The sequence below is a fragment of the Perca flavescens genome, chromosome 4 (genome assembly GCF_004354835.1).
Source record: "Perca flavescens isolate YP-PL-M2 chromosome 4, PFLA_1.0, whole genome shotgun sequence".
NCBI lineage: Eukaryota > Metazoa > Chordata > Actinopteri > Perciformes > Percidae > Perca > Perca flavescens.
This window is the reverse complement of record NC_041334.1, coordinates 4,607,592-4,619,888: the sequence shown is the minus strand read 5'-3', so window position 1 is coordinate 4,619,888 and position 12,297 is coordinate 4,607,592. Positions and strand designations below refer to the sequence as shown.

The following is a 12,297-nucleotide window of genomic DNA, read 5'->3' as shown; positions in this document are numbered from 1 at the left end:
GACATTCTGGGACCCTGGCTAAAAATAAATGTTATAAATGTCAACTTAAAGCTATATTTCAACTCTGAGGCTGCTAGTTAAAGCCATATTGTCTACTATTTGACCGCCTTGCTCTAAAAACCAAACCTCCATATTGGCAACTATTTGGCCCCAGGGTCTCCGGGACCCTCGCCTAGTCAATGACATTTTTGTATCTCGCTACTGGCCTCGTGGCGGCTTGTGTCCCTCGGGTCCTCGGGACCCTTGTTGCAATGGAAAGTTGATGTCGCTGTTTTGTTTTTGTGTGTGTGCGCAGCGTAAAGGCAAACACGAAGCTCAAACTGCCCCTGTGAGCCAAGAGGCTACTGTCTCACGCAGTCCGCGCAGTAGGGCTGTGTGCAGCTCCCGCAGATGTATCTCTGGCAGCCACCGCACACGGTGTGTGTCTTGCGGTCCTTTTTCTTTGGACAGAGCTGACACCTCTTTCGCTTGCTGGGCACTCTGTGCTCTGGGCACTCGGTGCTCTCGGCGCTGCTTCCTCCTCGTCGTCTTGCTCATCATTTTCGTCCTCCTCCTCCTCCATGTCGTTTTCGTCCTCCTCCTCATCGTCTTCCTCGTCTTCCTCCTCGTCTCCTCGCTGGTCCTGTCGGGCTCGCCTGACACCAGCGCATGACCTCGCCGCCACGGCTTTGACAAGCGCGGAGGACGCCTACGTGCGAGGGAGACGCGAGCGTCTCTCGATGAGCGGAGTGACGAGCGCCCTGCCCAGCTGCTCGAGGAAAGCCCTGCGTCTGTTGAGCTTGCCGCGCAGCCACTCGGGCCTGAGCTCTCGCCAGAGCACAAAGGCGTTGTAGGCGGACACGCCGAGGATGTTGTGGAACAGGGCGAGGGGCCAGCGCGCCTTCTTCCCGCGGCAGCTGCTGTACGTGCCGACGAGCTTGTCCAGGTTGTCCACGCCGCCCCTGGTGCTGTTGTAGTGCAGGATGATGTCGGGCTTGGCGGCCGTGGAGGCGCTGACCCGCGCGTCCCCCGTGTGCAGCGTGCTCAGCAGCACCACGTTCCTGTTCCTCTTGGGCACGTAGGACACCAGCGTGACGGTGGGCGAAGGCGAACCTGGACGAGAAGACCGCGCGGCCCTTGGTGTCGAGCAAGACGCGCGGCAGCTCGGGCTTGTTTTTGCACATCGTGCCCACCACGGTGAGGCGCCTGTCGTGGAGGAGCCGCCGGGCCAGCTCGTAGGAGGTGAAAAAGTTGTCGCACGTGACATTGCGGGGGCCCCGCAAGCCCTCGGTCAGGTCCATCACCACTCGGGCGCCCTGATTCCTCTCGGGCTCGCCGCTCACAGACTTGCCCGTGTAGACCTGCATGTTCCACGCGTAGCTGGAGCCGGCGTCGCAGGCCACCCACGACTTGAGTCCGTACCTGGCGGGCATGTACTGGCGGAAGGAGCATCGACCTTGGTGGACGTGACGGACAACAATGAGCATGAGCATGGGAGGGAAAGAGTGACGATGAAAAAGTTACAAAAACACACATACACACATACACATAAACACACACACACACACACACACACACACACACACCTCGAAGGGAACCAGCTGCTCGTCCACGGTCACGTCGGAGCCCGGGTTGCAGAGGCGAGGCAGCCGCCGCACCCAGGCGTCCCCACACTTCTTCGTATGGCCGCCAGTTTGTCCGAGGCTCATCTGGCGCCTCTCGTCTCGCGTTGTCGTCGAATCGCAGCACTCACGAGAGCGTGGAATCGCTTGAGCGACATTGTGCCGCGGAAAATGGCCCTGCCGCTCTCCTCGTGCCACAGGCTCTCCAGGGCCTCGTTTGGGACCTGTACACGCTGGCGCTGGGAGCAGCAGCCCGAGGTAGCCCGCGCAGCTCCGTGGCGTCCGTCGTTTTCCAGTCGTTGCCGCATTTCCTCAGGCCCTCGAGGTTCGTGGCGGTCACCACGATCTCTAGTATGCGCCCGGCGTGACCAACAGGTCGAGCGTGGAGAGTATGTCAAACAGACGCGTGTGAACGCGTACTCTGTGGGTCCCGGGTTCTCTGGAGCGTTAAGCGCATCTGTGGTCTTGCTATTGGTCTTGTTCTTGGTCTTGTTCTCGTTCTTGGTCTTGTTCTCCTTCTCGTTCTTGGGCTGTGCCACGGAAATGAGGTCGAGGGCGACTGGGATGATACGTCGTTGAGGACCATTCGATTTCGCCATTTTTCGACACAAACCTTTCGCTCTCCTGCTCGTCCTGCTCATCCTGCCCGTCGTCTTGGCCTTCTTCTTCTTCTTCTTCTTCTTCTTCTTCTTCTTCTTCTTCTTCTCCCCTTTGCCGTACACCCTCTTGGGCTGCTGCGGCTATGTCTGCTCCTAGTTCTTGTCCGTGTCCTTGTTCTTGTTCCTGTCCTTGACATTGTTCTTGACCTTGTTCTTGTCCTAGTTCGTCTCGGTTGTCAGCGGCATCGTAGTCCTCTTCTCAGCGTCGTGATCACTAGCGTCGCGGCAGTCCTTTTCTCTGCGGCAGTCTTTTTCTCTGTCGGCTGCGTCATGTTTGTCTCTGTCGTCTTCTGGCCGACACCCGCCCGGATGACCATTCGTCTTCCTCGTCAGAGTCGCTCTGGTCATCATCATCAATATCTTTTTCCTCTTCTTCTTCTTCTTCTTCATCATCTTGTTCTTCTTCTTCTTCTTCTTCCACTCGTGTGTTTTTGTCTTCCATCTCTTCCACTCGTGTGTTTTTGTCTTCCATCGCTTCCACTTGTGTGTTTGTGTCTTCCATCTCTTCCACTTCGGGGACATGCTATGCGTGTTACGCGAGCTATACGTGCCGCGCGTGCCTCGCGCACTACGCGTGCCGCGTGTACTGCGCGTGCTGAGCGTGCTGAGCGTGCTGAGCGTGCCTCTTGTTCTGCACGTTTGAGAAAACGATGCAGTTCCTCATTTAGAGTCACACAGCGGGCCATGCCGGCGTCGCGACCGGCTGCTGAACCGAGTACAAAGAGTACAAAGGTCCAAAAGAACAAGACGAAGCAAAGATGACAAAAACAAAAAGACAAATGTGAACAGTGTAAATGTGTGTGTGTGTGTGTGTATAATAAAAGTGTTTAGTAGGACGAGGATGAGGTTTGTTTCTTTCCCCCTTTCCCTTACCATTGCTGTGTTACTACTACGAGCCAGGCCGGAGTGCCCTGAATACCACGGAATAACGATGGGTCACAGAGACCAAGGCCAGAGCCACGGTCAAGGGATATACCACGGAATAACGTATGGGTCACAGAGACCCAAGGCCAGGGCCGCTGTAGCAGGGGAATACCACGGAATAACATGTGGGTCACAGAGACCCGAAAGCCAGAGCCGCGGTAGAAGGGAAATACCACGGAATAACGTGGTGGGTCACAGAGACCCAAGGCCAGGGCCGCTGTAGCATGGAAATACCACGGAATAACGTATGGGTCACAGAGACCCAAAGGCCAGGGCCGCTGTAGCATGGAAATACAACGAATAACGTATGGGTCACAGAGACCCAAAGGCCAGGGCCGTAGTAGAAGGGATATACCACGGAATAACGTATGAGTCACAGAGACCCAAGGCCAGAGCCGCTGTAGCAGGGGAATACCACGGAATAACGATGGGTCACAGAGACCCAAGGCCAGGGCCGCTGTTTCAGGGAAATACCACAGAATAACATATGGGTCACAGAGACCCGAAGGCCGGGCCGCTGTAGCAGGGGAATAACGCGGAATAACGTATGGGTCACAGAGACCAAAAGGCCAGGGCCGCTGTTGCAGGGAAATACCACATAATAACGTATGGGTCACAGAGACCCAAGGCCAGGGCCGCTGTAGCAGGGGAATACCACGGAATAACGTGGTGGGTCACAGAGACCCGAAGGCCAGAGCCGCTGAAGAAGGGAAATACCACGGAATAACGTATGGGTCACAGAGACCCGAAGGCCAGGGCCGCTGTAGCATGGAAATACCACGGAATAACGTATGGGTCACAGAGACCCAAAGGCCAGGGCCGCTGTTTCAGGGAAATACCACAGAATAACATATGGGTCACAGAGACCAAAAGGCCGGGCCGCTGTAGCAGGGAAATAACAGAATAACATATGGGTCACAGAGACCAAAAGGCCAGGGCCGCTGTAGCAGGGAAATACCACGGAATAACATATGGGTCACAGAGACCCAAAAGGCCAGGGCCGCTGTAGCAGGGAAATACCACGGAATAACGTATGGGTCACAGAGACCCAAGGCCAGGGCCGCTGTAGCATGGAAATACCAGGGAATAACGTATGGGTCACAGAGACCCCAAGGCCAGGGCCGCTGTAGCAGGGGAAATACCACGGAATAACGTATGGGTCACAGAGACCCAAGGCCAGGGCCGCTGTATTGGGGAAATACCACGGAATAACGTATGGGTCACAGAGACCCAAAGGCCAGGGCCGCTGTAGGGAAATACCACGGAATAACGTATGGGTCACAGAGACCAAGGCCAGGGCCGCTGTTGCAGGGAAATACCACGGAATAACGTATGGGTCACAGAGACCCAAAGGCCAGGGCCGCTGTTGGGAAATACCACAGAATAACTTATGGGTCACAGAGACCCAAGGCCAGGGCCGCTGTTGCAGGGAAATACCACAGAATAACGTATGGGTCACAGAGACCAAGGCCAGGGCCGCTGTTGCAGGGAAATACCAAAGAATAACTTATGGGTCACAGAGACCAAGGCCAGGGCCACTGTAGCAGGGGAAATACCACGGAATAACGATGGGTCACAGAGACCCAAGGCCAGGGCAGCTGTAGCATGGAAATACCAGGGAATAACGTATGGGTCACAGAGACCCAAGGCCAGGGGCTGTATAGGGAAATACCACGGAATAACAATATGGGTCACAGAGACCCAAAGGCCAGGGCCGCTGTATTGGAGAAATACCACGGAATAACGATGGGTCACAGAGACCCAAGGCCAGGGCCGCGGTAGCATGGAAATACCACGGAATAACGAATGGGTCACTGAGACCCGAATAAATGGGCCAGGACCCAAAGGTACAAGGGAAATACCACGGAATAACGTATGGGTCACAGAGACCCAAAGGCCACGGAATAACGTATGGGTCACAGAGACCCAAAAGGCCAGGGCAGCTGTAGAAGGGAAATACCACGGAATAACGTATGGGTCACAGAGACCCAAGGCCAGGGCCGCTGTATTGGGAAATACCACGGAATAACGTATGGGTCACAGAGACCCAAAGGCCAGGGCCGCTGTATTGGAGAAATACCACGGAATAACGTATGGGTCACAGAGACCCAAAGGCCAGGGCTGTAGTATGGGAAATACCACGGAATAACGTATGGGTCACAGAGACCCGAAGGCCAGGGGCTGTAGAAGGGAAATACCACGGAATAACGTATGGGTCACAGAGACCCGAAGGCCAGGGCAGCTGTATAGCAGGAAATACCACGGAATAACGTATGGGTCACAGAGACGGTGTGGCAGGGGCCAGGGTATGGGCTGTAGACCCAGGGAAATACCACGGAATAACGTATGGGTCACAGAGACCCAAAGGCCAGGGCCGCTGGTTGCAGGAAATACCACGGAATAACGTATGGGTCACAGAGACCCGAAGGCCAGGGCCGCTGTAGGGGAAATACCACGGAATAACGATGGGTCACAGAGACCCAAAGGCCAGGGCCGCTGTAGAAGGGAAATACCACGGAATAACATTATGGGTCACAGAGACCCAAAGCCAGGGCCGCTGTGTGGCAGAGAAATACCACGGAATAGCATTATGGGTCACAGAGACCCAAGGCCAGGGCCGCTGTAGCATGGAAATGGCAGGGAAAATATGGGTCACAGAACAACTGGCCATGGAAAGGGTCACAGAGACCACAGGAAGGCCAGGGAAATCACAGAATAACGTTATGGGTCAAAGAGACCCGAAGGCCAGGCCGCTGTAGAGGGAAATACCACGGAATAACGTATGGGTCACAGAGACCCAAGGCCAGGGCCGCTGTTGCAGGGAAATACCACGGAATAACGTATGGGTCACAGAGACCCCAAGGCCAGGGCCCGCTGCATTGGGGAAATACCACGGAATAACGTATGGGTCACAGAGACCAAGGCCAGGGCCGCTGTAGCATGGAAATACCAGGAATAACGTATGGGTCACAGAGACCCGAGGCCAGGGCCAGCTGTATAGGGAAATACCACGGAATAACGATGGGTCACAGAGACCCAAAGGCCAGGGCCGCTGTATTGGAGAAATACCACGAATAACGTATGGGTCACAGAGACCCAAGGCCAGGGCCGCTGTAGCATGGAAATACCACGGAATAACGTATGGGTCACAGAGACCCAAGGCCAGGGCCGCTGTAGCAGGGAAATACCACGGAATAACGTATGGGTCACAGAGACCCAAAGGCCAGGGCCGCTGTTGCAGGGAAATACCAGGGAATAACATATGGGTCACAGAGACCAAAGGCCAGGGCCGCTGTAGCATGGAAATACCACGGAATAACGTATGGGTCACAGAGACCCAAAGGCCAGGGCCGCTGTATAGGGAAATACCACGGAATAACGTTATGGGTCACAGAGACCCCAAGGCCAGGGCCGCTGTATTGGAGAAATACCACGGAATAACGAATGGGTCACAGAGACCCAAAGGCCAGGGCTGCTGTAGAAGAGAAATACCACGGAATAACGATGGGTCACAGAGACCGAGGCCAGGGCCAGTAGTTGTAGGGAAATACCACGGAATAACGTATGGGTCACAGAGACCAAGGCCAGGGCCGCTGTAGCATGGAAATACCAAAGAATAACTTATGGGTCACAGAGACCAAGGCCAGGGCCGCTGTAGCAGGGGAAATACCAGGGAATAACGAATATGGGTCACAGAGACCCAAAGGCCAGGGCCACTGTATGGGGAAATACCACGGAATAACGATGGGTCACAGAGACCCAAAGGCCAGGGCCGCTGTAGAAGGGAAATACCACGGAATAACGATGGGTCACAGAGACCCAAGGCCAGGGCCGCTGTAGAATGGAAATACCACGGAATAACGAATGGGTCACAGAGACCCAAAGGCCAGGGCCGCGGTAGCAGGGAAATACCACGGAATAACGTATGGGTCACAGAGACCCGAAGGCCAGGGCCGCTGTAGCAGGGAAATACCACGGAATAACGTATGGGTCACAGAGACCCAAAGGCCAGGGCCGCGGTAGAAGTGAAATACCACGGAATAACGTATGGGTCACAGAGACCCAAAGGCCAGGGCCGCGGTAGAAGGGAAATACCACGGAATAACGTATGGGTCACAGAGACCCAAAGGCCAGGGCAACGGTAGCAGAGAAATACCACGGAATAACGTATGGGTCACAGAGACCCGAAGGCTAGGGCCGCTGTAGCATGGAAATACCATAGAATAACGTATGGGTCACAGAGACCCGAAGGCCAGGGCCGCTGTATTGGAGAAATACCACGGAATAGCTGTATGGGTCACAGAGACCCAAAGGCCAGGCCCGCTGTAGAAGGGAAATACCACGGAATAACGTATGGGTCACAGAGACCCAAAGCCAGGGCCGTAGCAGGGAAATACCACGGAATAACGGGTGGGTCACAGACCCAAAGGCCAGGGCATCGCTGCGGTGGCAGGGAAATACCACTGAACACTGGCCAGGGTCACAGAGACCCGAAGGCCATCACCGCGGTAGCAGAGAAATACCACGGAATAACGTATGGGTCACAGGGACCCAAAGACCAGGGCCGCTGTAGCAGGGAAATACCACGGAATAACGTATGGGTCACAGAGACCCAAAGGCCAGGGCCGCTGTTTCAGGGGAAATACCACAGAATAACGTATGGGTCACAGAGACCCAAAGGCCAGGGCACAGGGTAGCATGGAAATACCACGGAATAACGATGGGTCACAGAGACCCAAGGCCAGGGCCATGCTGTATATGGGGAGAAATACCACGGAATAGCATTATGGGTCACAGAGACCCAAAGGCCAGGGCCGCTGTAGCAGGGAAATACCACGGAATAACGTATGGGTCACAGAGACCCAAAGGCCAGGGCAGCTGTAGAAGGGAAATACCACAGAATAACGTATGGGTCACAGAGACCCAAGGCCAGGGCCGCTGTAGCATGGAAATACCACGGAATAACGTATGGGTCACAGAGACCCAAAGGCCAGGGCCGCTGTAGCAGGGAAATACCACGGAATAACGTTTGGGTCACAGAGACCCCAAGGCCAGGGCCGCTGTAGAAGAGAAATACCACGGAATAACGAATGGGTCACAGAGACCAAAAGGCCAGGGCCGCTGTAGCAGTGGAAATACCACGGAATAACGTATGGGTCACAGAGACCCAAAGGCCAGGGCCGTTGTAGCAGGGGAATACCACGGAATACAATATGGGTCACAGAGACCCAAAAGGCCAGGGCCGCGGTAGCAGAGAAATACCACGGAATAACGTATGGGTCACAGAGACCAAAAGGCCAGGGCCGCTGTAGCATGGAAATACCATAGAATGAAACAGTATGGGTCACAGAGACCCAAAGGCCAGGGCTGTAGCATGGAAATACCACGGAATAATATATGGGTCACAGAGACCCAAAGGCCAGGGCCGCTGTAGCAGGGAAATACCACGGAATAACGTATGGGTCACAGAGACCCAAAGGCCAGGGCCGCTGTATCATGGAAATACCACGGAATAACATATGGGTCACAGAGACCCAAAAGGCCAGGGCCGCTGTAGCAGGGAAATACCACGGAATAACGTATGGGTCACAGAGACCCAAAGGCCAGGGCCATGTAGCAGAGAAATACCACGGAATAACGTATGGGTCACAGAGACCAAAAGGCCAGGGCCGCTGTAGCAGGGAAATACCACGGAATAACGTATGGGTCACAGAGTCTGGCCAATATGTAGGGAAATACCACAGAATGAATATGGGTCACAAGAGACTTTAAAAGGCCTCAAACGGTAGCAGAGAAATACCAGGAATAAGTTGTATGGGTCACAGAGACCCAAGGCCTTCATCTGAATAGGAGAAATGGAAGGGACATAGGGTAACAGAGACCCTATCACAGAGACCCCGGAGTCTGGGCTAATATGGAGGTTTGGAAATACCACGGAATACTTTAAATAGGGTCACAGAGAGTTGAAAAGGCCATCGACATTTAAGCCTTTATTTTTAGCAGGGAAATAGGGTTTGGTTTTTAACACGGAAGGGGACGGAATAACGTATGGGTCAAAGAGACCCAAAGGCACAGAGGGGGCCAGGGCTGCATTTGTAGCATGGAAATACCACGGAATAACGTATGGGTCACAGAGACCCAAAGGCCAGGGCAAGGTTTCAGGGAAATACCACAGAATAACCTTGGGTCACAGAGACCCCAAAGGCCAGGGCAGCTGTATTGGAGAAATACCACGGAATAACTTTGGGTCACAGAGACCCAAAAGGCCAGGGAAATTAAGGGAAGTGAAATACCACGGAATAACGTCTGGTTAATATGGGTCACAGAGACCCAAAGGCCAGGGCAATATGGTAGAAGGCCTCAAACACCACGGAATATAGCTTTAAGTGGACTTCAAGCCTTTAATTTTAAAAATCCTTCACAGAGGGAAAAGGCCAGGGACATTAAGGGATGTGTATAGTATCACCCTGGGTGAAAAGTCTGGCGGAATGGAGGTTTGGGTCACAGAGACCCTGAAAAGGCAATATGGCTTTAAATAGCAGCCTCAAGCATGGAAATACCATAGAATAACATTATAGCATTCACAGAGACCCAAGGCCAGGGCATTAAGGGCTGTATTGGAGAAATACCACGGAATAACTTACAATATGCACAGAGACCAAGGCCATCGCCGTTGTAGAAGGGAAATACCACGGAATAACCCTGGGTCACAGAGACCCAAAGGCTAATATGGAGGTTTGCAGGAAATACCAGCCTGAATAACGTTACAATGGGCTTTAAGACCAAGGCAAACAGAGGTGGCTTTAAGGGAAATACCACTGAACACTGGACATGTCACAGAGTCCCCAAAGGCCATAGAGCAGCCTGAATAAGAGTAGCAGATGGCTTTAAATACAAACAGTTGGCTTTTAAAATTTAAGGGTCACAGGGACCCAAAGACCAGGGGTATGTATCAGGGTGAATACAGTCTGGAATGGAGGTTTGGGTTAGAGCAGCCTGAATAGGCCAGGGCAATATGGCTTTAAATAGCAGCCTCAAACATGGTTCACAGAGACCCAAAAGGCCAATTTTGGAAATACTTTATTTTAAAAATGGGTCATCAGAAGACCCAAAAGGCCAGGGATGCTGTGATGGGAGAAATACCACGGAATAATATATGGGTCACAGAGAAATAAGGCCAGGGCGCTGTAGCATGGAAATACCATTAAGGGATGAATAACGGTGAAATCAGGGTCACAGAGGTTTTGGTTTTAAGCAGCCAGAAAAGACTTACAATAGAAGGGAAATAGCAGCCTCAAACGGAATAACGCTTTAAGTGGGACATTCACTTTAGAGACCCAAAGGCCAGGGCAGCGGTAGAAGGGAAATACCACGGAATAACGTATGGGTCAAAGAGACCCAAAGGCCAGGGCCGTTTGGTTTTTAGAAATAATAAGGAATAATATATGGGTCAAAGAGAGCCTCAAGGCCAGGGCCGCTGTAGCATGGAAATTAACGGTTTAATTTTAAAATCCTTCAGAGACCCAAAGGCTCTGTAGAAGAGAAATACCACGGAATAACGTATGGGGACAGAGACCCAAAGGCCAGGGCCGCTGTTTGGGAAATACCACTCAGAACTGGGGATGGGTCACAGAGACCCAAAGGCCAGGGGAGGGTAGCATGGAAATACCACGGAATAACGGATGGGTCACAGAGACCTGAATAAGGCCAGGCTTTAAATGCTGCCTCAAACAGAGTTAAATATACTGAAAGTTGAATAAGCCTTGGGTCACAGAGACCCTTCATCAGAATGCTCCGAAAATGCACAGGGTCATTAAGCATGGAAATCACCCACGAAATCAGTCTGGCTAATATATGGGTCACAGAGACCAAGCCTGAATAAGACCTGTACAATATGGAAATACCAGCGGAATAACGTTGAAATATGGGTCACAGAGACATTGAAGGCCAGGGCAGCTGTTCCTGGAAATACCACGGAATAATTTATGGGTCACAGAGACTGTATTGTAGAAGGGAAATACCACGGAATAACGTATGGGTCACAGAGAGCCTGAAAAGGCCAGGGCAATATGGCTTTAAAGAAATACCACGGAATGAAATATGGGTCACAGAGACCCTTTATGGGTCATTGAGACTTTATTTTTAAAAGGCTTCAGAGAATGGCTGAAAATGCACAGGGACATGGAAATTTCATGGAATGAAACAGTATGGGTAACAGAGGTTTGGGCCAGAGGCCTGGAAGAGACTTACATAATGGCTTTAAATACCAAACAGAGTTGAAATATACTTTAAGTTGGGTCACAGAGACCCAAAGGCCATCCTTCATCAGAATGAAGGGAAATGCACAGGGACATAAAGGGATGGGTACACTCTCACCCTGGGGTGAAATCAGTCTGGCTAAGCTACTGTCTGTATGGAGGTTTGGAAAGACCAGCCTGAATAAGACTTACAATATGGCTTTAAATAGCAGCCTCAAACAGAGTTGAAATATGCTTTAAGGGAAATTTAAGCCTTGAACACTTTCCAGTGTCAGAATGACCGAAAGGCCACAGGGACATTAAGGGAGTGTATACTATCACACGGAATGAAATCAGTCAGGGACTAAATGGAGGTTTGGTTTGTAGAGCAGCCTGAATACCAGAATAAATGCTTTAAATAGCAGCCTCAAACAGAGTTGAACACATATTTGGACTTTTAAATAGCAGCCTCAAACATTTCAGGAAATACACATAGGTGAAATCAGTTTCTTAACAGAGACCCAAAGGCCAGAAATTTTAGCATGGAAATACCACTGAACACTGGCCAGTGTCACAGAGACCTGAAGGCCATCACCAGCTTGTAGCAGAGAAATTTAAGCCTTTAATTTTAAAATCCTTCATCAGGGAAAACCCAAAGACCAGGGACGTGTATACTATCACCCTGGGGAAATCAGTCTGGCTAATATGGAGGTTTGGTTTTTAGAGCAGCCTGAAATAAGACTTACAATATGGCTTTAAATAGGGCCTCAAACAGAGTTGAAATATAGCTTTAATTTGACATTTAAGCCTTTATTTTACTTTCCTTCATCAGAAAGGGACATTAAGGGCCTGAATATCACCCTGGGTTATGAAATC

The 12,297-nt window shown here is 52.0% G+C and overlaps 1 pseudogene; it reads right to left on the bottom strand.

Moving 5' to 3' along the window:
• Window positions 1-688: 688 nt before the first annotated feature.
• Window positions 689-1,688, bottom strand: LOC114553513 (uncharacterized; annotated as a pseudogene).
• Window positions 1,689-12,297: the final 10,609 nt, after the last annotated feature.